The following is a 17,488-nucleotide window of genomic DNA, read 5'->3' as shown; positions in this document are numbered from 1 at the left end:
TAAAGATGGGCTTGGTCAAGATGAACTTGACCTTCTCAAGGGCTGCCTTCATTACTGCATCCTTTTTCTCATTCAAATTTTGCATGGCATCCTCAAAACAATCTATCAAAAATTTAATTTTTTTCTCAAATGGGTAGAAACTCTTTAATGTATCATAATTCTTATCAAAATGTTGGATAAAATCAAGAGTTTTCTTGAATACTAACCACTTTTCTTTTCTCACCTCTTGCTTTGCCAAGTTAAATTCATTCCTTGTTAGATCTTCGGGGAAGTGGAATTGATGCACTTTGGCCCCACACCTGACCTTCTTCCTAAACATACCATTAAAGAAGTCTTCAGGATCGACAAACCTGGCCACTGCTATTGGCAATCTGTATGGCTGGAGGAATTTCTCAAAATGTAGCCAACCCCCTTTGGTAATAACAAATTGATGTGTCATGGTGACAGTTGGAAAGATTGTCCCTCTTTCTTTATTTGTCAAATCTGCCTCTTGCAGACCCCCAATCTGCCTTATAATTTCAGCAATACCAATCTTCAAGGGGACCTGATAGGGGATCAAGTATGGGGTTCCCTTGAAACCATATACTCTAAAGACAGTAGAAACAAGATATAAAATTACGTCACCCCAATTGTTCACAATCTTAATGTCTTCTGCAAACTCCTTGGGTCTAATGAATTCAAGGAGAACCTTTGGGATCCTATGGTTCTCTTGACATAGAATAATTCTAAGCTTAGATGCAAAACATGTATCAAACTTCAGATAAATGGCATCTTCCCTATCCCAAGACAGATCTACACTCCACAATTGGACTGGCATGTCTTCCCCATCTTTTTCTCTTAATAGGTTCATATCTTTTCCAAAATATTCTGCACCCTTAAACAAAAACATATGCATTAACATGGAATACTAGCCAAAAGGTCTATCTATCTTGGTATTATTGATCCCAATTAAACCCTCATGGATGACATTTGCAAGATAGGGTGCAAAGTCACATTCTACTGCTATGGATGGGTTCAAAATTTGTGCCATCATAAGCATGTAATGAGTGGGCATGACAGTCTCTGCATCTTCTCCAAAATATTGACACAAAGACCAATATATACCCTTAGCCCTCAAGGTGAAGAAATTCATAGGGAAAGGTTCTGCTATACCAAGGCCTAGTAGTGTTAGTCCTCCTATCTTTGCAAAAAATTCCCTCAATGGCCCACTCCTAAGATGATCCTTTTGTGCATCATAAACCTTTCTCAGCATTTCAAAATCAATGGGCTCTAGATAACTTGAGGCTTCATTTAGCCGGAATACCTTCTTAAGTTCATCAACTGTAATTTCAATTAAGGGGCCTACACTTATATTCCTCACAATCCTAGTGATGGGGTCATAGCTCTTTGCAATCTGAGTCAATAAATCAACATCCATGAAAACCCCAGGGACCACCAATTTCCCAACATCTAGTTCCCATATATTATTTGTAGGAGAAGGTGCATTCTGTTGACCAAACCCTACCCTAAATAGGCCTAGACCTGCCATGCATATCTGGGGATCTCTTAGCCAAGATCCCTTATCATATAAACCATCACCAATCTGCAGGCGGGGAGACTTAGGCACAAGTTCCTTTATCTTGGTAGCACTATTCATGGATTGAACCAATTGTTCCAGAAAATCATCATAGATAGCCCTCTCTTGATAGTCTACCTTTCCCTTAAATTCTCTCTGTGGTGCCATTTTAACAATCTAAGGTTAACCTTACTTCAATTTTTTTATTCAGACAACCCTTCAGAACTTCTAGCACTAGACAATATCAACACAAGCAAAAATTGCAAGCCACAGTCACATAATAACTTACTTATCGCCTGAGAATTCAAAGAAACTGCACACCTTATCTTTGCTAATCTTCTTGAATGCCTTTTGCAATTAACATCTCAAAACAAGGTTTTATGAGGGAACCCCGATGACAAATGAGCATTAATTACCATCAATGGAGCCACACACTCTGCAATTAATTCATTTAAATTTCAAATTTTTGCTCTAACGGATGAGAAAGATGTCTTTAGTATGCTTTTCCTTTAGTTGCTGATCTGTGAAGAATAAAACTCGACCAACTTTCCATTGCAGTCGAGCGACAACCACTAGATCATGCAGAATTAGTGCACCTTTTAATTACTTAAGCCTTTGAAGAGGGCCCACCATTTAGTCACCCACCTGCCCTTTGTTGCTGACCCGCGAAGGGTAAAGGACTAGCATCTTCCCATCACAATATAGCAACAACCATTGATTTCCCCTGGACTTGTCAACCATTTAAAACATCTGGGCCGCTCACATTGGTCAGGCCCACCATTCAGTCGCTAGTCCGTGAAGAGTAAAATTCTGGCAACTCTTCATCGCGGTCTAGCGACAACTGTTAGATCATATCCTTACCACTCGATCTTTAAGGTCCCTTTTCACTTACCCGCCACTGCTGATTGTTAGCACTTAACCACCACCGCTAACTTTTTGACCGGCCCCGCAACTAGCAGCTTCTCGTTGAGTCGCGATGAGTATTCAACGTGCAACTTCTTATTGAGGTATCACGACAACCGTAGTATCAAACAAGACTTACCTGGCCGTTAAGAACCCAACACATACATTAAGAGACATACTTAGGACTTTACAAAAAATATAAAGCATTTCAGTTTTAATAAAGCCCGCCTAAACCTATGTAATGCCCCGCCAGGAAACCCCTAAGGGTTTAAGTTAAAAACACTCAAATAGAGTGTAAATATATATATATATTTTTTATAATAATAATAATTACAAACGTTAATAATAAGAGTATTACTGATTGTTACAATATTAAGATAGTTTGAAGTTATCTCTAACTAGATACCACAGCGGAAGGCTAGCGATCCAAAGGAGTTTCCCAACGCGATTACATAACCTAACACCTAACTCAACTTGCGTCAATTGATCCATTAATCTGGATATCTTAATTGCGAGATAATGCATAAGACTTGATTATACATATGTTCAATGATTTGACATCTTAGAATTTTAGGAAGTGTTCATTTACTTTGGGTGGATAGGAGGCCATCGTGAGGTTATTTACTCTATGCACATTAACACCTATTTAATTTAAAAGGCCTCCCTTAAGGTTCAATGTGATAAATATAACAAGGTTCATTCATTTGGGTTTTAAGATAACCGCCCACATCTGATGTTTTTTCTTAAATATTAAAAGTACGGTTAATAAGATGAGATACATTCATTAAGGATTAAACTACAATTAATAGAGTGAGGCCCCTTCATTTGATTTCATGCATAGCCTACTAATGAGTTGTAGTTCTTTTATGAAAGATAAAATGTGAGTAGCCATAGAATTCATTGAAGTTTTAATAATACTAATAGAAGGAGCTCAACTTATTAAAGTGGAAATGTATTAGGACACATGAGTTCATTCTTTAAATTAAAATATAGTTAGCAAGATGATATTCATCATTACAGGATTAAAATATAAGTTCATAGTGACGTTCTTCCATTAGGATTAAAATATAATTATCTTATTGCATGTCACTCTTTTTAATCACATAAAGTTAATATGAAGAGATACATTTGGCTATGATTAAGATACAACAACTATACGAATATTTCCCCTTTTTAGTTTCATTCTTAGTAATCATAAGAGATCCTTTTATTAAGGTTATAATATGGATATCTAGTTGAGTTCACCCGATTATCAAATTAATATGGTAAGAATGATTTGTTGAGATTTAAAACATGAATTAATTGAACAAATTCATCCAATATAGTGTAACATAATTAACATGGCGTTACTCATTTAATAAGGTAAGAAGGTAAATATCTATATGACGTTCATCCTTTAGATTTCAACTTAGAAATTATAACATTAATTCTAACTTTGCTTCCCACTTCACATTCGTTTCATTTATATGCTTAATAACAAGTTAATCCAATAATGTAACCTAGCACGATTCTTTCCACTATTACTACTTTTAATTCACATTATCAAAATACTTTTCCCTTAATCTTAATTACAATCTTCCATGAACCTGATTACTACATTTGTCAAGATGAATAATTTTATGCACTTAGATTTGAATTCGTTAAATTCCCCACCATACACTTATACAAGAATACAACCATCCATGATAATTTAAAGCATAAAACAAAGTAAGCTAACACATCGCATAACACAGATATGACCTCGGAGTTCACCCCTAAAGGGCTACATCTCCGGGTCTGCTCAACTGCGAGACCCCTCTGTCATTTAATATAGTTAAGATTACAAATTTACATGTCTTTTACATCTCTGTCCTTTAGGCGAATACATACACTATTCAACATCTACCTCGATTGATTATTACATAGTGATCCCTTTTAGAAGCAGGTCAAATTGAATCATAACCAAAAAAAAACAAACAAACCTAGATTCTCTTGTTTGACGGTACCCTAACTAGGGGCTTGACCGACTTATGACCAAACACTAGCATATCAAGTCTTACCATTAATGTCGATCAAGTTTACCATATCATTTTAACCATTAATGTCGATCAAGTTTATGGATTTGATAAATTAACTTTTATTTAAAAATTCATATTAGTCCACCATTACTATTTAGTCCATGTTAATAATAAGTATTAACTCGAGTATGATGTAATCAATATGAAATTAAAAACTTGTATTAAAGTATGGATTTACTAAATGTTGATTCTCTAAAATCCAAATTTACTATTTAATAATCTGAGATTAAATAGTATAAGAAACTGAATTTAAAATTAAATAATATCAAAGAGACTGAATTTAAATCCCTTATACTAATTTTAAATTCACTTATTAATCTGATTCTTCTTTATTTTTATATATTATACACATATATCCTTTTTTTTTTTTTCTTTAAAACAATTATATAAATTAATAAAAATAAATGAATAATTAAAAATAAAATAAAATAAACTTTTTTTGTTTTAATTTTCAAAAAAAAAAAAGAGAGGGAAGGTACCCACGTGGACACCCACGTGGCCCCCCCCCCTTGGCAGCCCAAGCTACCATTGGTAGCGCTGCTACCAGTTGCCATGGGGGTTACAAAATTTTCTTTATTTTATTTTATTTTATTTTTAAATTTTTTTTTTTCATTTAAAGAACAATAACAGATCCAAACAAAGCTGCTAAAATGTGCAGTAAAAAAAAATCTTTCCAGTCATGAAATACTTTCATCAACATCATTTTTTTTTTCATTGAATATGCAAGTATTGATAAAAAGGTAAATAACTCACCAAAACAATCCACACAGTCTGAAACACAGACTTAAAATGTTTTCCAGCAATCCCCCATTTTTTAAAACAATCACAGACATTTCTCTTTCCCCTTTTTTTTCCAGAATGACAAGGGTTTCAAAATAATAGAGGAAATAGTTGTTTAACCCTCCCATTAAGCAAATCTTTGGCACAAGGAAGCTCTCTCTTACACAAAGATCCAACAAAGATACCCTTTAACAATTTTCTACAATAAAACTCACTCATGGACAACAATGGAGAATCTGAAAACCGAAATTTCAAGAAAAACATACAAGCCTCCTTTCTCTTTTTTTTTTTGTTAAAAAAAACAACTTAAACAAATCAATAAACAAGATTCCTACCTCAACAAGCTTTCCTGGAAGGATTTTGATGATGAGCCTCCAAATCTGCTGCTCTAAAACTCCATCTTTGTCCAAAATCCCCAATCTCTCTTCCAAGAACCATTTTATTTCAAAAAAAATGACCAAAAGAAAGAACCCCCCAAAAACATTTCAAAACTAGGTTAAAAATGAGAAACCCTATTTTTGCCCTAATTTTCAATTTCGAATTTAGGCATTTTTATTTTTAAAATAAAAGAGAATGAAAAATGGAAATCATTCTTTCCATTATTCAATACTTCTTATTCGTTCTTCTTTTAAAATTAAAAAGCTTCCATTTCTTATTTAACTCCAATTTTAAATTTCTTCATATTACTTTAGCCAACACTTTATATTTTGAACTATTAACAAGGATAACGCATTTTGATTAATTTAAATTTCCGAATATCAATCTTTTATACTATATCACTTTACAAGTAAAAAGAATAATTTCCTTTAATAATAAAATTTACCTTTTCTTTCCAAAATGCGAAATGATTAGTTTATTTCTATTTCTCAAATGACTTTAAATTTTTTTCTTTCTAAAACGCATAACTCATTAAATTCATTATTAACAAATTTAACTATTAAATTCACTTGCTATAACATAGTAAAGTGACCTTTTTAAATAAATGACTCATCAAATGAAAGAATCCTATTTATTCTAATTTCTCAACTTTTAATGCGTAAACGAACACATTATTTCAATTTAAATGCTTTAAGCTTGCTACAATTGTAATTAAAGCGATCTCTTTTTAAATTAACGATTAATCATATAAAAGAAACTACCCATTTTAAATTTCTAAATTACTAATGCGTACATCTACTCATTAAATTGAATTAAATACTTAGAATAAAAAACTCCACTTACCCCGTGCAAGGCACGCAAATCGAGGAAGTCCACCAAATCACTCAACACACAACCCAACGAAAGGAAAGCCCCACGAACCCCACATGATGCTCACCTGACCATGGCTAAGGCAAGACGAGAGTTTAATGACCCCCAAATCCAAATTCCAAGGATGGAGGAGGTTTACTCAAACCTGCGAACCTCGAAGGAGATGAACCTTGCCTTAGGCGGTGTCGTACCTGCAATCTCCTGCACCCATGAATCACGCAAGCATACATATACATATACATATTAAATGAAGGCGTTAGCTCAAGATTTATCACAAGGGTTAGGAAACAATTACATTTACACAAGAATCGATGCAAAAGCACAATAATAAGTATGCATAATTATTTATATTATCTAAACTACACATTGCATCATGGTTAACCTACCATTCAAGAATGCCACATAGGATGTCAATCAAGGTCAAACGGGTTTTACAAGTCTGACTAGGGTAGGGCATTACAACCTAAAGCTCAAATGGCCCCTTTTAATGAAGTAGTGACCCTTCTGGGTAAGTGAAAAAGGTAACGGGAAAACAAATGAGTCCTTAAGACAACATGACATAAAGACTTTTACCAAATAATTTTGACATTATTGAACCCTAAACCATTAGAAACCATTGATTTGAAGACTTAGAACAACAAAAAGATTGGAAAATTAAGGATATCAGGGCAAAAGCAACACCATCCAAAATACTAATAACAATTATGATGGATGGTCTATTAGGACAATAAATAAAATTATTATTCTTTTTCCACCCTTTGAAACTACAACAAGGTATTTGACTTGGCAGGGTCCCCACACATCACTTCAACACCAAACATTAGGCAATTCAACCTTTTCCTTCTCAATGCATTTTTTTTTTGTCTTTCATTGGTTTTCTCATTTTGATACAAGGGATATTAGACCTTTGATGGCATCATAACATGCACAAACTTCCCCATATGTCCCTGTAAGTCTAAGATATTAAATACATTTCACCTAACACTATCTGGTATAGATTCTTGTGTCCTATCCATATAGGATGTTTGCATACCGCACTATCATCCTTGACTCGTGTATGATGCAGAGGTAGGGGCATGTATAATGGTTTCAACATACAAAGTCAATGATCATACACTCTATTTTTATAGACAGCCTTGGATACATTACTTGGCTTCTAGGCTTGGGAAAACTAATATGAATTGAGCCAACACCATGATGATAGGGTTAAGTATCATGGCAACTGATCATAATTTGTGAAGATAGGGTTCACACCTAAGTGTTGGCTCTCAACAATGCCACACTTCCAAAATTGTCAGTCTCAATGTTGAAATGTGATAGATAGATCGGATTATGTTGATTAAATTTTAATGTTCCCTAAGTGGCAATTAAAATTTAATGTATATTATAATAACAGAAATATCAACCAAGGCTTATTGCAGGAAGATATAATGCATTCTAAACTGGGACACAAAAATCCAGCTGGAGTGGGGTTCTCTGATTCCTCCCAACATGAACATAGTGTCCAAATGTGTCAAACATGCAAATTCGAGTTGGACACCCCCTATGAAAGGATGGATCAAACTCAATTTTGATGGGGCGGCTAAAGTAAACCCAAGGGTCGTAGGATATGGCTGTATTGTTAGGAAAGATACAAGAGACATTATGGGTAGTATATTGAGAAACATGGGCATTGCTTCCAATAATGAGGCAGAAGCAATGACTCTCACCAAAGGTCTTAGATTTTGTGTTGATAATGGATTTACATTAGTGGAAATAGAGGGGTCTCACAAATTATAATCCACCAAGAACAACTCGACACCCAATTGGAAGCTTCATTGCTATTTGGTTGATATTACAATGCACCTTGTTGTTCACCAAAACTGGTTAACCCAAGTTCACCTGCAATTTATCTATGAAATAGCCAGTTTCAAACAATGAAGAACTTCACGACTTGGACAACATGAAAAGGATAAAAATCCTTCTACTCTTCAGGCTCTGCAAAACCTAGGTGGGTGTACCTTTGATGCATAGAATTAGATCCATTACTCACATATGACATCATCAACAAAATCAGATAGATCTCATTAAAGGTTCAAAAACAAGGAGGGTACTGTAGATGGGCTAGATCTACACTTACAACTCAACAATGTTTGAACATGAGATGGATGGAATACTACCATAGAATAGAAAAAGAAAGATATTCTGATTTTTTATTTTAAAGTTCTGTAAGTAACTTCTAACTGTAATAGATCAATACCTATATCTGGGCATAGAGTCAATACAAATAGCCACAAATGAAATCCAAGCTACACATCAGATTCAGTGAAAGATATCCCTGTATTAATGTTTGACATTAATACATTCTAAACTTCAATCAAACAATCATACATATCCAAACATAAATTTAGATTCATAATTTCTGCTCATAGAATTTAAAATCCATTATGTAAAAGATTCCCAAGAACATGAATTACACTACCCCTTAGAGAGGATAAATTCAAAATCCCTTGAAAATTGAATTTATTGAAAATGAAGAAATGCCTGAAAGACAATCAAATGAAACTATATATATGCCTTACATATATGTGACCTACAACTAAGAAACAATCTGCAAAATGTATCTATTCAATGGCAGAAGAATAGGAACATCAACAATTACAACTGAGAAAATTAAATGCATCAGACTAGACCCCTCTCGGAAATCTCCCTTGGAGAAATTCTCTAAAAATTGGAACCCTTACAAAAGACAAGAGAGAAGAATAAATAGAAGAGAGGAAGACTTCAGATTTTATCTGGTAGTGACAACTGTCCCACTCCTTCTACCATTTATTGCTCACACACTTGGCCTCCTGAAAATGAGCTCTTTCCAACTGAAAAATATTCTCTGCATTCATTCCCATTTAAACTGCTCTCAAAATAACTGACATGTGTTGAAACTAATTGCAGAAATGAACTCCTCATTTCAAAATATTGCCAATGACATATAACACTTGTATGTTATGATAAAATTAACTCAGTCAATGAATTAATGTCGGATGCAGATCAATCATTTTTTTAATTTTTTTTTGCATTTTTAACATAGCTTGACTATAGGATTTAAATCAGATTTTTATCATTTGTTGTGCATCCATCCGTCCCACGTGTCAGCCTCTAGTTTGCTCGTGGGTCCACCTGGGCACCACCTAACTTGCTAACTCACCTTAGGCCGGACCCGCCACTGGACTTTGCCTGCCTTGTCGCTAAGTCATGATGGGTAACTGATGAGCAGTTTCCCATCGTGGATCAACGACCACTGTTGGATCTTCTGCAACTTGCTCGCACTTTAACTTACTTCTTTGTCACAAAATATGGGCCCCTCGGAATGCGTGCACACCTGGGCCCCACTGGGCTGCAAGCTTCCTTCACTCGCCAAAAGCACTTGGCTTTTGACACTAAGAAAGTGAGTGAATTTGCATTTAAATATTTAGAATAACCCTTCCACTGTCAATGTGGGATAAGTATCCTTTCCCTCTATTCACGCGCTGCATGCTTGAAAATTTTGAAATGAGAGTCATAAATTTTTTGGTGTTAATACCTAAGTTCCACATTTTCTCTTCGTGAATACATTTCACTTATATGAAACATCTTTTACATTTTTTTCACTTTGATATAAGGAATATCAAATCATTCTTGTAATATTTTTATTCTCGTGAGTGTGCTTCATCCTTTATAAAAATTGAAACTGCTCTCACTTTGAGTTAAAATGACTCATTACTTTGGTAAAACCTTTTCCCTTTTCCTTGTTTCTCATATGAATTCACTTTTCATTTGATAAAATAATTGCCCTACTGGAAATCTTTATTCTGAGTAAATACATCAGTAGTTGGATTTTTTTATCTTTTGTAGTAGTGGGTAAACATCTTTACCTTGTTACTCTCATTATCACCACCGGTAAAACTCTTCACCAATAATTTCTTATAAAACATATATCCGCTGGTGAAATAAAATTTAGAATTGAAATATTTTCATCCTACATATGAACTATGAACAAAAATATTATTGTTCCAAAGCACACAGTTGTATTTTTCACTTTGTATATTTTCCTGAAATGGCATCTCTCTGATGCATCTGTTTGAAAAATTCACAAGCCCAATCTGCAGGCGTGGAAGAAAAATGGCAAAGGGCGTGAGATCTAGCTTTACTTTTGTTGGTTGCACCTACTGAAATTTCTAAAGCCGTATTAATAAATATACATTGTTTTCTTGCAACCATGGCGGTCGTGAGACTATAGAAAAACCTACATTTTATCTTGCCAAAAATTTTAGGGCAAAGAAAATCCCCTTCATTGCAATGCCACAATGAGTAATGTCCCTCCTTTTTCCCGTCGCGCCATCACAAGATTTTAGAGATGTAAATAAAATTGCAAGGGACATAACATTTGATTTTAATTTTTTAACTTTCCCGGGCCCACCAAATTGTTAGGTCCTGGAAACAACTGAGAGGGGGGGGGGGGTGAATCACTTGTCTAATAAATTCAACCAAAATTAACTTAACCAAAACTTAATGCTTTATGCCGGTAAACCAAACTTTATGCCGGTAGACAATTTTATCAGTTAATTGTAGTACCGATAAAGATTAATGCATGAAACAAAAAGACAATAACATCCACAACACATAACACAAATATTTGTATGTGGAAACCCTGTAAGGAGAAAAACCATGGTGGGAAGCCTTACCCATAATCAAATGATACTACTGCAGATAGTATGTGTGTACAATATGAAGTTTGCACATGCAGAAAGGCCAGCTGCCTAGAGCTCACTACTCAATCAAAAAATGAGAGTCACACTGACTACAATTGGATGGTTAAATCCAATGATAATGTACTGCATAAAATAGCATCTTCATATGCTAGATTTAGTACCAATTTAGTTTTGATTGCCTTCACAAAAACATTCCTTCAACCTTCAAATGATTTCTGCGTGTATAGCTCTTCTTATTTTCGCATATACCTTATTACAATTCTTTTTCCAATCGCATATCAATCTCACAAATGAGATCTTACATTTGTACCATAACCTAAGACCAATTGAATAGGTCATCTCACTAAAATATATCACAATAAAATCAATTACAAATAAATCAATATTCGATGCATGATGTCGGCTCAAATGCATTTACAATAATAATAAATCATCTCCATAACATGTCGTGCTGATCTGGAATAGATATGCCTGCCGGTGCATATCCTGGACCTATTTGTCGGTAACAACAAATATGCAAACCTGAATAAACCAATAAGCAAATCGCCAAAACCAAGTGATCGAATAATGTCTTCTACATAAACAAGTAGTCTCCAAGTCATTCCAAGTGTCGGTGAACAATATAATCTGCTAGTGAACCAAATACTGGTGATTGTGCATAAGTCTCAGACTTGCTAGTGAACATAACCAAAGATCTCCAAGTGTTGATAAGTGTTGACAAGTGATGTCAGGTGTTAACATCAATGACAAAACCATATTAACATATCCAAAATACCAACAATCTCCCCCTTTGGAATTGATGGAAACACAAGATGGAAAAACCATCAAAGTGCCAAAACAGAAATGCCAAAAACCAAAAACCAACAATCTCCCAAAGAAATCATTAACCAGAAATCAAAATACATAATTTCTCTCCCCTAGGAATAATTTCTCAAAAAAGATCTCTCCCCAAAATGTTTTTCAATTTTTTTTCCATAATATCTCTCCCCCTTTGACATCAAATGCCAAAGCATTACAAAAACCAATTTTAAATACAAAATACCAACTTATTATACCAACTACTCCCCCTGAGAAGTAGCTCTCCTCATCAAAGCCGAAATAAAAGATTTCTGTTAATCCTGCCAGTTGATGACAAACATCAACTATCTAAGTCTCTACTGGTGGGGGTAGGACTCCAATTTGTTCTCTAAGATATTCAAAAGTCTCCTTAGGCAAAGGCTTTGTAAAAATATCTACAATCTGCTCTTTAGTATTCACATTAACCAATTTCACTTCTTTTGCTTCAACATTCTCTTTTAGAAAATTGAATTTGATAGAAACATGTTTAGTCTTAGAGAGAAATACCGGGTTCTTTGATATATCAATTGCTAACATATTATCACAGTAAATAGTTATAGGTTCCTTGCATTTTACCTTTATGTCCTTCAACATTTGTTTGATCCATAATACCTATGTACAGTTAGTTGCTGCTGCAACATATTTTGATTCTGCTGTTGATAGACTTGTACAACTCTGTTTCTTGCTCAACCATGAAATTAGTCTGCTACTAAGAAAAAATGCTCCGCCGGTGGTGCTTTTTCTATCATCCACATCTCCTGCCCAATTAGCATCTGTGTATGCACATAAGTCAAAATTTTCATCTCTAGGATACCATAAACCAAGATTTGTAGTGCCTTGTAGGTATCGAAAAATCCTTTTCACTTCTGATTCATGATTTTCTTAAGGATTACTCTGAAATCTTGAAACAATACATGTTGCATTCATAATATCAGGTCTTGTTTGTGTCAAATATAGTAAACCTCCTATCATAGACTTGTATCTAGTCAGATTAACAGGTGTTGATTCATCCTTCAAAGATAATTTATCAGTTGTAGTCATAGGTGTGCTTACCAGTTTACATTTTTCTATGCCAAATTTCTTTAGTAATTCCTTCAAGTACTTATATTGACATAGGAATATACCTTTATCAGTCTGTGAAATTTGCAATCCTAAAAAGAATTTTATCTCTCTAATCCTAGACATTTCAAATTCTTGCTGCATTTTGTTAGAAAAGTATTTACACAATCCATCTTCTCCTCCAAAGATTATATCATCAACAAAAACTTTAATAACCAAGATGTCATCATTAGTCACTTTGTAGTATAGATTGTTGTTAGCATTACCTTTAGTGTATCCAAGCTTTAAAATATATTTGTCCAATCTAGCACACCAAGCTCTAGGAGCTTGTTTTAGACCATATAAAGATTTCCTTAACCTGCAAACCATGTCTTTGTTATCTGTCAAAGAAAATCCATCAGGTTGTTCAATATAAACTTCTTCTTCAATATCTCCATTTAGAAATGCATATTTAACATCCATTTGATATACTTTATAGTTCTTGTGTGCTGCAAAAGCCAATAAAAGTTTGTCTGCCTCAATTCTAGCTACCGGTGCAAAGGTTTCATTGTAATCAATTCTTTCTTTCTGTGAATATCCCTTACACACTAATCTTGCTTTGTTCCGATTACCTTACCATCTTCATTAAGTTTATTTCTGAAAACCCATTTAGTTCCAATCACATTTTTGTCTTTAGGCTGGGGAACTAATGACCAAGTGTTATTCCTTTCAATTTGTTCCAATTCATCTTCCATAGCTTTAATCCAATATTTATCTTCACATGCCTCATTAATTGATGTAGGTTCAATTTGAGAAATAAGACATACCTCTTCATTTGCCAATCTTCCTCTAGTCATAACTCTTTGAATTTTTTTTCCAATTATCTGATCTTCAAAATGATTCAATCTTACATACCGGGGTGTTTTTACTTGCTGATGTTCTTCAGTGACTGTTGAATCTTCAGATGATGCCGGTGTAACTAGATCACCATTCTGTACCGGTGTATTCATAGTAGGTTCATTTGTGATTATCTCAATTGCTGGTTCAGAGTCTGTGTGCCTTGAATTTCCTCTAAACTATTCATCAATTTTCACATTTGCACTCTCAACAATTTTCTGCAATCTCTTGTTAAAACATTTATATGCCTTTCTCTTAGATGAATAACCAAGAAATATTCCTTCATCACTTATAGGATCAAATTTGCCAATATATTCATCTCTTCTAATATAGCATTTAATTCCAAATATTTTGAAATATTTAAGAGTAGGAGTATTACCAAACCATAGTTCATGAGGGGTCTTACTAGTTTCACCTTTTATATGAACTCTATTGAATGTATAAATAGTTGTATTGACTACTTCTCTCCAGTATATATGAGGTAGATTTGCTTCTGATATCATACTTCTGGCTGCATCCAAGATAGTTCTATTTTTTGTTTCCACAACTCCATTCTACGGGGGTGTGTGGGGTGCTGATAACTGTCTTTTGATCCCATTCACTTCACAGAATGTATTAAACTCTTTAGATGTGAATTCACCTCCTTGATCCGATCTCAAACATTTGATTTTCTTGCCGGTTTCATTTTCTACCATCACCTTGAATAGTTTCAATTTCCTAAATGCTTTAGATTTTTCCCTGAGAAAAGTAACCCAACACATTCTAGAATAGTCATCAATGATTAGCATAAAATACCTATCTCCTTGTATACTTCTAGTTCTTGCTAGACCACATAAATCAGTATGAATTAAATCAAGAACATTGTTAGAATTCTCTGGAATACTCTTGAAAGTTGTTCTAACTTGCTTTCCAAATTGACATTCCTTACATACTGGATTGTGAGGTTTAACAATTTTAGGTAAATCTCTTACTGCCTTAGTAGTACTGATTTTCACAATGCAATCAAAATTTACGTGACAAAGTCTCTTATGCCATAAGCAACTTTCATCAATATGTGCAATCAAACATGCTTTCTCATTGTTGTTCAAATGAAAGATATTACCTCTAGTCTGATTACCGGTGGCAATTTCCAAACCAGTTCTATTTAAGATTTTGCATTTACCATTCTTGAATTGTAACTAAAAAAATTTCTCAACTAATTGACCAACACTCAAAAGATTATGCTTCAAACCTTCAACATAGTAAACATTATTAGTATTGTTCTTACCATCAAAAGATATAGTGCCTTTTCCTTTGATCAAACAAGCTTTATCATCTCCAAATCTTACTAAACCTCCATTGTATTCCTGAAAGGTTAAGAATTTACTCTTATCACCAGTCATGTGATGTGAACATCCTGAATCAATAATCCATTCATCCTTATCTTCAACTTTAGCTGCCAGGGCCTGCTCTACCAGTTGAACAGTAGGTGTCGGTTGACCTTCTATTATAGCAACAAAAGTTCATCCATTATCTGTCGGATCCTCATCTGAATCATCAGTAACTCCTTCATCAACATAATAACAAGATTTGTCTCTATTCTTTATAAACTTGTATTTCTGATAATCAGGGTTAGGCTTTTATGTTCTTTTAGCTTCTTCTCTTAATCTTGCATGTCTATCAGTACATCTAGAAGCCATATGACCAATCTTATTACAGTTAAAACATTTAAAGGGTGCTTTACCTTCATACTTACTTCCAATTGGACCTTTCGGCATTTTCCTTGCAAATAGTGCTTCAAGATCTTCAAGTTCTTCATTTTCTCTCCTACTTTCTTCAAGTTCTCTTTCATAGAAGGCTTTCCAATCAGATTTCTCAGATGATGATGATGATGTCTTGAAAGCTAGATCTATCTTAATAGTAGTAACAAGTCCAAATTCCTCAAGTTTTCCAACCAAAATGTCTCTAGATACTGATGCATTAGGCATTGTTCTCAATTCATTTATAGCAGTAACTTTCATTTTATATGCCAGTGGCAAAGCTCTTAAAACTTTAGAAACAATCTCATCTTCACTTAAGGTTCCTCCACAACATTGTATATCCAAAACAATTTCATTTACTCTTTCCATAAAAGCAGAAATGCTTTAATCTTCTTCCATTTTCAGACTTTCATACCTGACCCGAAAGCATTCAAGTTTTGCAATTTTGACCGTTTAATCTCCTTCAGTCAATGTTTCCAGTTTGTCCCAAATATCTTTATTAGTAGATCTGTTTGACAATCCCATGACTTGTTGATCTGACAATGCGCTCAAAAGTGCTTCTCTTGCTTTGCAATCATTTTCCTCATCTTTAGCCAAGGTTGGTGGATTAGGTTGACCTTGAGTAGGAGCAGTATATCCATTCTTTGTAACATCCCATATGTCCTTTCCAATGTAATTCAAATGTGTCTCCATCCTGATCTTCCATATGCTATAGTTAGTTCCATCAAGTTTCAGACTGTCCTTCCTGAAATAGTTAGAAGACATTGGATCTCCTCAAGCTGTTAAACTTCTGCAAAAAGAGGACTAGGATTTGATACCAATTGTTAGGTCCCGGAGAGAACTGAGGGGGGGGGGGGGGGGTGAATCGGTTGTCTAATAAATTCAACCAAAATTAACTTCACCAAAACTTAATGCTTAATGCCGGTAAACCAAACTTTATGCTGGAAGATAGTTTTATCAGTTAATTGTAGTACTAGTAAAGATTAATGCATGAAACAGAAAGACAATAACATCCACAACACATAACACAAATATTTGTACATGGAAACCCTATAAGGGGAAAAACCACGGTGGGAAGCCTTACCCACAATCAAATGATACTACTATAGATAGTATGTGTGTACAATATGGAGTCTGCACATGCAGAAAGGCCAACTGCCTAGAGCTCACTTCTCAATCACAAAATGAGAGTCACACTGACTACAATTGGATGGTTAAATCCAATGATAATGTACTACATAAAATAGCATCTTCATGCACTGGATTCAGTACTGGTTTAGTTCTGATTGCCTTCACAAAAACCTTCCTTCAAACTTCAAATGATGTCTGCGTGTATAGCTCTACTTATTTTCGCATATACCTTATTATGATTCTTTTTCCAATTGCATATCAATCTCACAAATGAGATCTTACATTTATACCATAACCTAAGACTAATTGAATAGGTCATCTCACTAAAAGATATTACAATAAAATCAATTACAAATAAATCAATATCCGATGCATGATGTTGCATTTACAATAATAATAAATCATCTCCATAACGTGCCGTGCTGATATGGAATAGATATGCCCATCGGTGCATATCCTGGACCTATTTGCCGGTAATAACAAATATGCAAACCCGAATAAACCAATAACCAAATCGCCAAAACCAAGTGATCAAATAATGTCTTTGACATAACCAAGTAGTCTCCAAGTCATTCCAAG

This window comes from Cryptomeria japonica, chromosome 10, assembly GCF_030272615.1.
Source record: "Cryptomeria japonica chromosome 10, Sugi_1.0, whole genome shotgun sequence".
Classification (NCBI taxonomy): domain Eukaryota; kingdom Viridiplantae; phylum Streptophyta; class Pinopsida; order Cupressales; family Cupressaceae; genus Cryptomeria; species Cryptomeria japonica.
Note: the sequence above shows the minus strand (reverse complement) of the source record.